General features: G+C 31.5%; 2 long non-coding RNA genes and 1 pseudogene across 2 annotated transcripts; 1 reads left to right on the forward strand and 2 right to left on the reverse strand.

The window, feature by feature from the left end:
- The first annotated feature begins 2,456 nt into the window (after nt 1-2,456).
- Nucleotides 2,457-3,404, forward strand: LOC130892868 (uncharacterized). The gene is made up of 2 exons (XR_009059123.1): nt 2,457-2,766; nt 3,045-3,404. It is a non-coding gene; the product is annotated as an uncharacterized LOC130892868 (long non-coding RNA).
- Nucleotides 3,405-7,675: 4,271 nt separating this feature from the next.
- Nucleotides 7,676-8,897, reverse strand: LOC130895009 (uncharacterized; annotated as a pseudogene).
- A 483-nt stretch (nt 8,898-9,380) lies between these two features.
- LOC130893461 (uncharacterized) lies at nt 9,381-10,764 on the reverse strand. The gene is made up of 3 exons (XR_009059212.1): nt 10,492-10,764; nt 10,152-10,336; nt 9,381-9,648 (listed from the first exon to the last, which is right to left on the reverse strand). It is a non-coding gene; the product is annotated as an uncharacterized LOC130893461 (long non-coding RNA).
- Nucleotides 10,765-11,027: the final 263 nt, after the last annotated feature.

The following is an 11,027-nucleotide window of genomic DNA, read 5'->3' on the forward strand; positions in this document are numbered from 1 at the left end:
TTCCAGACACTAGCTATAACGCCTATGTGTAAAGGCCGAATTTGACTTTTCGTTTGCTGTTACAAAATTAAAAAAAACATTGAAATGCATAAGACCATTCATAGTTGCCATTTGACGGCGTCTTCTGCCATTGGTGACTTTCAACATAAACGAATTTTATTCGTTCCCGTCGTCCGTTCCTAGCAATAGAAAAGAGCCAATCGCATCCGTTTGCGTTTGTATCGTCCAGAAATACCGGATAAAAAACGGTAAGACAAAAATATTATGCAAACAAAAAGCAGTAGATATGTCAAAAAGGGAACTTGTCCGCGAAAATTGAGGAATTCAGGCTATTCTCTTCTTCTCTTCAAGGTAGTGCCTTGCAATTCACTCATTTTTTCTTCAGTTCTGGCGTTCACGTTGGTGTACGTTTTTCACATCTTCTAGGAGAGCAAGACTTTAAACAGTGAATCCACTTGTTAAAGTTGCCCATACTCGAGATCCCACAGAATAGAAGAATCTCTAATAGAAGTTCCCTCTTCTTTATATGTTCATTTATTCTATTTATATGTTAATTATCGTCGCAACTGTTTTGTCGGCTTTGGAGACCTGGTGCAGTCTTCTTTTGTGTATTATGTCAACTCCCTCAGCTGGAAATTGGAGTCATCAGCTCTTGAAATCTTCTAGCGGTTTCCTGTATGATTTCGCCTATCTTCTTTTGATAATGTAGAACGTTAGTTTATAGTGAACGTTTCAACTAAATTATTTCTGAAAGCTTTTACACATTTCAATAATTTTAATTTGATTAGACATATAGCTTCACGTACTTTTTTAAGTGTAATGATGAGTACTTTAAACTTGTAGAGCTTTATTTTACGTATTACCAGTAGTTTTCGATGCAGCCACCAAATAATGATTTGAATAAACAAAGATTTGATGTTTTCCGTTAAACTGCAATTTTCATAAGCATTTTTTATTATAAAACTTGCGCCACGTCATTCGTCGATAATCTATCTTTTTATCTATGAAAATCTTTTAAAAATCAGTTAAATAAAACGACCGTAATTTGTGGATTTTTGTATCCACATAAGCATAAAAATTCTGAATTTCAGGGCTTAAATTTTCCAAAAATTACTAACATGCTCAAGTACAATCTAATTATTCAAAAAAGAATACAGATCGCGAAGATTTGTACCCTATGCTATTTGACAGAGACCGCACGTGGTTCACAAAATTTAGTTTCTTAAATTTGAAAATTTTGCAGGGTTCAACTTTTTGTGACAACATATAAAAAATGTACTATGAAACTGAAACGACGGAATAAATGAGATGAAATAGAACCTACAGTACACAAAAAAAGGTAGAGGTAGTGGGTGTAGGAAATTCTTAAAAACGTACATCCGTTCGCCGTTAATGTACAAACCGAAAAATGAAGGACAACCGAACGAATCATCTATAAGCGCTTGCAAAATTTCATAGACGAAATCAAAACTCATATATACATTTGATTAAAAGTGTATTTGTTTATAACACCACTTACCTTGTTGCGACATTCCATTTTGTTAGTAAAAACATGGTATTGTTTTTTTCATCGAAAATTAGGTGAGTATTATAATTATAATAAGTCTCCATTTTACCAGCTTTTCTAACGTCATGTAGGTTCTTGCTGTAAAGCGGTACACAGAAGTAACTCGAGCACGACGCGCTCTAGACGTTCAAAAATGTAAAAATTAGTTCAACTTGTTGAGAAACTGTGATAACGCACATAATGATCGTGCTTGTACACGCTCTTGACGTCGGAGTTCACAAACTTTCTTACGTGCCGATCGTCGGCTGGGTACAAGAAAACTAAAAGTTCTCCGTTCAATAAGTTCAAAAGTTGATTATATAAACCCCGATTTATTCATCTATGTTTGAAAAATTCGTTTGAATCTATTTCGTTCATTGTAAAATATGTCGTAGTGAAGTAACTGTAGATATTTTTATTCAAATTGGGGGGTCTCTTCACAATCGTTGATCACCGTTCAAATATCTTTATATACATGCACTTTTACGGTTATGTTTAGTAGTAAACCAGCGTCATGTTCATTCTGTGCAGTTTTAAATTTGGGGTGTATTTTTAACAATTAGAAACATTTAGAGCGCAACATGTTCGCGTTCATTCTGTGCACCGCTTAAATCACGAGACAAAAACGAAAGATCTTTTTATTCATGTAAATTTCTAATGAAAACAGGCTTCAGGGATTTATTTTGAATTTAATATAAAATATAAATTTTACTACCACTATCGACACACATTAACAAATTGTGTTGTGAGTACCTGTATATCTACAACAGTAGAAGACCAAGACAAACCACAGAACCATGTAACGCTATCTGCAGTTCCAGTCGCTCAGACAAGTTTTGCTGAACATAAATAATGCAATAAGCTGCATCTTTCGTTAGTTTTTATTCTGTGGTTGTCTCTGGTGATTGACGTAACTGTCATATTTACTGAATACCTTGAAATAGGGATACTATATCTTAAGAACCTTAAATTTGAAAATTCTGGAATACAATTAACAAAAAACCGTATTTAGTATAGTCCGGAAAATATTCACTTAACTGATAAATAATTAACTTTCTGTAGCGTAATCTTGGTCTACTCCATGGTAACAATTCACTGATGAATTTAACTTTTAGGATTAAACAAAGGCATATCAAAAACAAGAATAACTCCATTGTAAACAAAAAACTCATCAGAATATTGAATATTCTATTGCGATAAAACTTTTGTACAATTGTTTGGTAAGTTTTAAATAAAACCAGTAATTAATCAATAGTATACATAAAAATATATTGCTGAAAACTCTGTATCACTATTTAATTTAACTAGCCATAAGTACAAACATTTCATTCCTTACACTATATATACAAATATCTAATTTAAAAGAAGTACTGAAGCTTACAAAAATTGTTATGTTTTCATTGTACATAAAAAAATAATTATATCTGTATGAATAGCTTTTATATTTACCTTTTTCAACATTTGACTAGTTTCATAATCATTATTGTATTTGTTCCAGATAATAAAATGGAGAATTCCGATCCAATTAAAAAATCTAGAGTTGATTTATCTTCATTGCCCACAAGGCAATATTTAGATCAAACCATAGTGCCTATATTGTTGAGTGCCCTTTCATATCTTGCTAAAGAACGACCTGATGAACCCATTGCTGCATTAGCATCATTTCTAATGAAGAATAAATCAGCTTATGAAAGTAGTTCCGAAACATCAACCTCAATTAATGAAGCAAATAACAGTGAAGAGAAATCTTGAATCATAAAGACATTCATGTGAAAATCTAATACATTTCATTTATTCAAATGCTTAATGTTTAATTTTTAAAGTTTATAATCTGAATTAAAATGAAGAAGAAGCAGTATTTATATTTATTATTTACACATTTATGTTGACTCTTCAATAGTGTTTAAAGTGACAGGTATATAGTAATAATACCAATATCAGAAAGATGAATTAGAAATTAGATAATTTTTATATGTATAAACATATATTATTGGAATCTGCTATATAATTTATCATAGGTCAGTAAATATGTTGTAGATTCTTTTTATATAGTTCATATAGTAAAAATAAAATTGGTCTGAATGATCCAACATTTAAATGCACTAAACTTTTGGACTACTAAATAGTTCATCAGTAACTTCAACAAACATAAAACTTGTGCTGGATTCTACCATGAGAAGAATAAAACTATTATCATATAAGTGTCATTCAAATTTATATAACAAGCAAAATTTATTTGTCAAAGGAACTCGATAACATATCAGGGGAAATTGTTAATATAGTATTTACATATTTGTGCTTTTTCCTCCTTAGGGCCGGTTTATAAAATGCAATTTATCTGTGAGATAACTCTTAACTAACAGTTATGTGGAAAGGACAGGTTTATCGACAACAGAATAACTCTTATCCGGCAGTTAAACTGTCAGATAGATCGCCGCTGTGAAATCAAAGCGACATATCTGCAAAATGCATATTTTTCACCAGAGCGCTTTAAAGTTTTCACGTGTGATATTTTCCTTTGAACATCCGTTTGGTTCACCTCAAAGTCACCTTATGCATGAATACAATTTACACGAATACTACTTATTGAAGTAGTGGTTGCAAATAAATCAAAAATTGCTTAAATTAAGAGAAATATGCAGATATACCGGTATAAAATCAGTGTAATATATGCTTTTATGTCACAATAGATTCTTCTTTTGGAACCACTGTTTTAGATAGAAAAAAAAGATAAGGTTGTTAATGAAAAAATAATTTATTGTTTAAAATTTTCCTAACCTAACTTCAAAGTTTCACAAATTTTTATAGAAATCTGAATAAATTGATGGTATTATCCCGGCGGTAACTAACTTTAGGATACCCTGTTTCTTCTTCTCATCAATGGTAAGTTTCTTGGAATAAGCTAGCATCAGGGCAGAATTCACGTTCCAATTTCCCCGTTTATTCCTTTTCTTCGCCTCCTCTCAGGCATTTGATCGGTAGGATGTTTTTAAGTAAAAGTCGCTGTCGTCTTTAATTACTTTAAACATTCGAATTCCTGACATGGGTAAAATTACTTGAGATTTCTCCACAGCTTTTATATCAAAAAAGTAATGCTTGCAACTTTTCTTTGCCGTTTTCATGGCCTTGGCATATTGGGAAGATAAGTATATCGGTCCGCTTCGGAGTGCTCTTTTAACTTCTTTTTCAATGGTTGAGTGAGCCGAATCCCCTTCGTTTTGGGTGTGACCCTTTATTAAAAATTTGGATAGATTCTATGTTTTTTAATGTTGAAACGGCATATTTGTACATTGCCATCATAAAGTTGTTTTTTTGTTGTCCACAACAATTATCGCTGTAAAAGACGACGTCTATTGGAGAGTCAGCTTTGTTATTTAAATCTTGCATATATTTCAATACACAGCTCCCGATCTCCATCTTTTTCCCTGTATCTCCTCCCAAGTGTAACAGTTTACCGTTTTGTCACCCTTCAGTTCAGCAATTGTAAATGGCTACCTTTGAAATGTAGTAGTAGGAAGACGCCTCTCCCTGCGGACATGACAGCACTACGAGGGTTGAATCTGTGGTTTTCTTGTCAGTGTTATTTTCGAGTCTGGACAAGTCCTTTTCTAGAATACGATTCTCATATTCTGTCGTGTTTTGGTAAATGAGACAAACATCACACTGATCTTTTTTCGGTGTGAAGAAAGAAAGGTTGTATGACTTAAAAATAGCAAGGTTTGACTCCTTTCTTTCTTTTAGATAAACTCTGTGAAGTTCGGCGATAGATTTCACATAGAAAAATTCTGGGAATTTTTTCTATGTGAACCTTTGCACTCTTCACGAGTTCTTTATCCAACTTCCGATCCTTTCCGTGTTTGCCTCTCATTTCCAAACTTAGCACCCCTGTGCTTTTGTCTGTTTTTTCGAAGGTTGTACGAATAGCTCTATCCGATAGGACAAAAGTATTTTTAAAAAAAATTTTTGCATACCCTTCTTTTTTCTCCATCTTTCGTTATCGAGATTGATTGATTAGAGCCCCTTTCTCTTTTACGATTCAATGTAGTCCTCTGATACTTCGGAACAACTGCCTGTGTGCTATCTTTTATGAATTCTTTTTGTCTTTGCAAGTCTCCCATTCCCCAAAACATTGCAAAAATATTTTTCCAATAGTTCTCATCAATTTTTTCAGTGCACTGAGTTTACAGTTGTGGCAAGGAGTCTTCATGGTTCGTTTGTTCACTATTCCTCAGGTCTTAGAGCCGTATTCCTCACCGCAGTTTCGCATCTTCTTTGCTAAAGCTCTTTTATTAAATTTTCTTCTTGTAATTGGTTCGTTTGTATTTTCGATTTCAAAACCAGCCGCCGGTTCTTCTCTACTTTCAATATCACTTTTGGAGCCAGAATTTAATGTATTATAATCTTGCTCGACTTTATCATCATCACAATTATGAAATGTGCCTTGGTCTTCCTCATCGGTAGAACTTTCGGAGCCGGAATTTAAAGTATTATAACCGGGATCGACAACATCATCATCAGAATTATGGAATGGGTCTTGGTCTTCCTAATCAGTAGAGTCCATGTTACTATTGTTGTTGTCACTGTAGCTTTAACTCCCCAATAATTGACCCGTAACAATATCGTCGGCCAAACCAAGCTTCTGAGCTTTCTGTGCCATTTGCTATACTGAAACTTCTATTGGATCTACCGCAGTCAAATCACAGTTATCGTTGGTGCAGTCACTTCATATTCTAAAATTTAAAAAAATATTTATCTATAAGCCACCAAGCAAGACGACGAACAGTATGGAATTATATAAAACAAAAGTTACCAGTCGTAAGGGAAATGTGGTTTTCTTGTATAGGTTCACATTCCACCCATTCATAATTAGAGAGTGCTAGTAGTTCAGTCAAATCAGTCTTGCTAGTTTTAAGAACATTTTTAGTAGTGCTTTCTGTATCCATAAATGTTGGAAGCAACGGATCAGGCAGCTTATTAACCCAAACTTTTACATCCATTATATAAATATAATATAAAATTATAATTATATTATGGTTTTTCCTGTTTGAAAATGATGAGCAATGAGTGAGTTCTTTCTATATTAGAACTGGCTATACCAATTCTATGCAACATTCATTTTTTATTTAAATGAACAGAACCTAAACTTACCAGCAGGAGGGGAAACGTGGTTTTCAGTCTCTAGTATATAGTTTTAATAACAAGCCTGTACGCTTTTTCCTTCAAAAAATAACAATATTTATAAGTATTAATCTGACGAAAATATTAAAGCTATGTCATAGTGATTTTAGATTACAAAGGTGGATTTTGAGCTTAGGAAGCAGTAAAAAACATCTTGCATAACGATACGTAAAAATAAAATAAACTGACATATCTTCAAAAAAACCAAATGAAACTTTGTTTTGATAAAATAGAAACTGAATTATTGACACATATTTCGGTATCATTTAACATTTTGCTTTATTCTCTGGGAGAAAATTTACACGGAAACCGACATTTTGGCATATATGCCGGTTTGTTTTAATTGAACTGCTATAAACGTATTAATATTAAGTGCAAACCAAATTATCAACCAATAAGTCGTATCTGGTAATAATAAAAATGTACTGAACATTCTCAGACAGCAGGAAGAATGCGAAAAATTTGAAAAAATATTTTAGAATATGAATTAAAAATAGTAAAATTGAAATACAAAGTGTTGGCTCCTGAAATTAATCTGTAATAATCAATTGAATAAATAATTTTTGCAATTAATTTCTTTATTAGTTAATTCTAATTTTATAATTTAACTATCCTGAATGATCAATGTGATATTTTTCCTTTACTTATATTCTGTTCATATGTGTTTTGTCATATTATAATTTTTACTTTTTTACATGACACTTTCTAAATAATTCCACAATATAATGAAAAATTTATGAAAATTCTTAAAAATTGACAGTTTAATATTGAAAAGATTGTCAACTTTCTTAGAAATTTCATCATTCCTTCATTATAATGTAGTATTATTGTGAAGCAATTAGTGTCATTTAAAAAAGTATTATGAGTTGATTCTATGAAGTTAGAGTTGAATATAATTTTTGTTTTTTAGATTTCGGATTTGTTGTGAACAAGGTAATATAAAGAAAACTCTTTTCTATAATGTTTTTTAATAATTATAATAATATACACTTAACTATAAACAGTTATTACACTTCATTATTGTTGTTGAACAATCCTGGAATATATCCAGCTAAGAGTTGGGATCTATCGCTAACAAAATGTTCATGGGGATTTGGCTCTATTTCTCAATTCATTTCAAAATCAATTCCATTTTGATCCAAATCTGGATCAATTTGGGGAACTTCCTCTTTTTTATCAATACAAAATTATGCAGAACAACTGTTGCTATTATAACAGCCATGACAGTTTCCAACTTCAACCGTAGCTTCAGTGCCAAAACTGGAAATCTACTGTCTCTCAACAGGATTTCTAGTTCTGCACACTAACTCATTATACATTTCCTCATATTCGTTATGTGTATTTATCAGGGGTGTATTTGGTATTAGCATAACCACTGTCCCCAACAAGAAGGGCATTACCAAACTCGTTATTCTCAAATCTAACTTTCAGGTTTGAATTGTCAAAAATATGTTGATATTGGGAAAAACCTGGCCAACGTGCAACAATATCCAGAATTTTCAGATTTGTAGATGATACTGTTTGGACATTCAATGAGAAAAACCCTTTTTGTAGGTGTATCTCTGCATGAGGTACACCTACAAATTAATATTTTATGAAGTTATTAAAAACATATGTCAGTAAATACCTGGTGATAAGATGCCAACATGTGCACAATCAATACTTCCAATATCCCTTGGAAGTCTTGCCTTCATATAAAAATTTTTCTGCATTATAGTAATTTCTTCTCCTTGTGGCATTCATATATATCTTTGTGACAAAGATGCAATAGCATGATACACTTTTTTTATGATTTTTTATGCAGAACTTTTGCTTACATTGCAGAAGTCTCCAGAGGATATAAAAAATTTGCCAGTTGTATAAAATCTAAGTGTTAGTAAGAGTTGATGTATGGGTCTAATACTATTATTTCTGAAAATTAAAAATATTAAAGAATACTACTTATTATGGTGGTGGGAATGATTACTTACCTATCAGTTTGGAATTCAAGTGATTCCTCAATTTGCTCTAATATAAACAATACAGTATCTTTCTTCATTCTGAATCTTGCATGAAAATGATGCTCATCCCATTTCTCAAAATTATCGACTCTTTCCCTCACTACGTAGGGCCTTCGTTCATGTTGAAGGATTTCCACTATATCAAAGTCCTCATCACTATCTAATCCACAATATAATCAAACGAAACAAATACAATAACCATACAACTATTCTAAATAGCCAACAAAGATTATATACTTGATAGATCTGCCACTCTGTATATAAATTTGACAATGTTCGATCCTACCGACATCTCTTGGACTGGCTCCGTACCAAGAAAAAGATTTCTATAATCGAATGATTCATATCCATGCTAATTTCGCGGGAAATTTGAAACTCGAGTAATTTTAAATGCTCGAAGCTAGTTGTCTCGTCAAATTATGAATGAAACAAAAATATTATGCAAAATACTTTCATTTTGCTAACATTTCAAATTCAAATATTGTTTTTTACAAGAAAATATAAATACCTAAAATTAAAATGCTGTTTAAATGAAGTATTTTGTATAATATTTTGGTTTCATTTACAATTTATGTGACAATCCCGTAAGACCATCTAAATTTCACAATTAAATGGTTTATATAAGATATAGGTAGATGGAATATTGAAACACAGGATGATTATTATAAGTTTTATTTTGTTTTTGACATTTTGTAACTATATCCACAAACAAAAAATTTTCCTTCACATTTTACCAGGTTTAGGACTTTGAAATATTGGCGTGATTAAAAAATGTTTGTTTATACATGGTACAAACAATGGTATATAAAAAACTGATTTTATAACCATGGTTAATTAATGATTGTCTTTCTTGCAGCTTTCCATATATTTAACATATGCCATATTCATCACAACATCATAGTCTTTATATTGTTGATCTTTGACCTTAAAAATGTCATTAATAATACATATGTAATGAAAGATGCATATGTTAAAACTAATATTTACAAACATATTTACATAATCCTGAAAAAAATATTCAGGATATGTCTGTCAAATCCTCCAATTGAAATATTTGTTTCTTTATGCCTACCGAATTGATTAACTGGGGCAATCTTTCGAAAATTTTATCAGAAAAACTTTTAAAAATATCACAGAATTTTGCTGAAGGCACACATAAAACATTTTTTTATGTTCCCTAGAATATATTAATGAATTCGTTTGACAATATTATATTTTTACACAAGTGGCATTTGAGACTTTTAAATCATTTCTTCGATACTGAACCTACCACATAAGGAGTGACAAGATCTAATTCTGTATATTTCGAGCTTCTATTGAATGGTTTACAAATTGACTATTGGAGGAAATAGCAATTCTTTTTCTCTGTATAACTTTTCACTAGGATTCATAAGAGATTTATTGTCACAGTAAATATAAGTACTTACCAGGTAAATGTAGAGTTGGCAGAGAAAGTTTTTTTAACCTGCCATTGGGGTTTCTACAAATTGGTTCAAAATAAATATAACATATTCTATGTGATGATAATACTGTATCTGCAAGCATTAACTTGGGGTTATTTATTCTTTGCAACCAAATTCTGCAAACGTCTTCATTCGTAAGAATGGAATGTCTAAAAAAAGGTAAATAAGGATAAAATCATTCAACAAAATGACTAAATACAAATTAATGAAGTAAGGAAGAAAAGAGTTATTCTCGTATAGATATGATCTTGATTTCAATTTAAATATTTTTATGTTGATAAATAGTAAATATTATTACTCTCACCTTATCGCTTGCTTATTGGTGAATCCTGTTACACAGCAGACCTTTACTCGTTTACTTATATTGAGTAAGTAAACACGACAGCACAATTCGCAACAAATAACTTTTAAATGCACAAAATGCAAATAGCTAATAAACAAACAATATCAACACCTTTGCAAAGAATTTATACACCTCTGCAAGATGGATATTGTTCTTTCAATCTAAGATTATATCATTCAATAATCTTGGTTGTTTCTCGATGCATGATTGCAGCTTAGTTTCAGAATCCAGATTGACAAACATTCAAAAATGAAAACACCAAAAAGAAAGCTTATAGATGTGAGCCAGTAACAGAGATGGCGTTGGAAATCTTCCTGAACGTCTCCTATTCCAGTGCACAGGCCCTGATCACCAATGACAGACACATTCCAATGAAGTATAAAACATAGATATAGTGAAGCCAGCAACCAATCAGATCTGTTATTTTTATCCATCACTATTACCAACATTCTATATCTGACAGTTGATAAATTAGTGGATAAAAAATACCTTAAAAA

This window comes from Diorhabda carinulata, chromosome 1, assembly GCF_026250575.1.
Source record: "Diorhabda carinulata isolate Delta chromosome 1, icDioCari1.1, whole genome shotgun sequence".
In the NCBI taxonomy this organism is placed as follows: Eukaryota; Metazoa; Arthropoda; class Insecta; order Coleoptera; family Chrysomelidae; genus Diorhabda; species Diorhabda carinulata.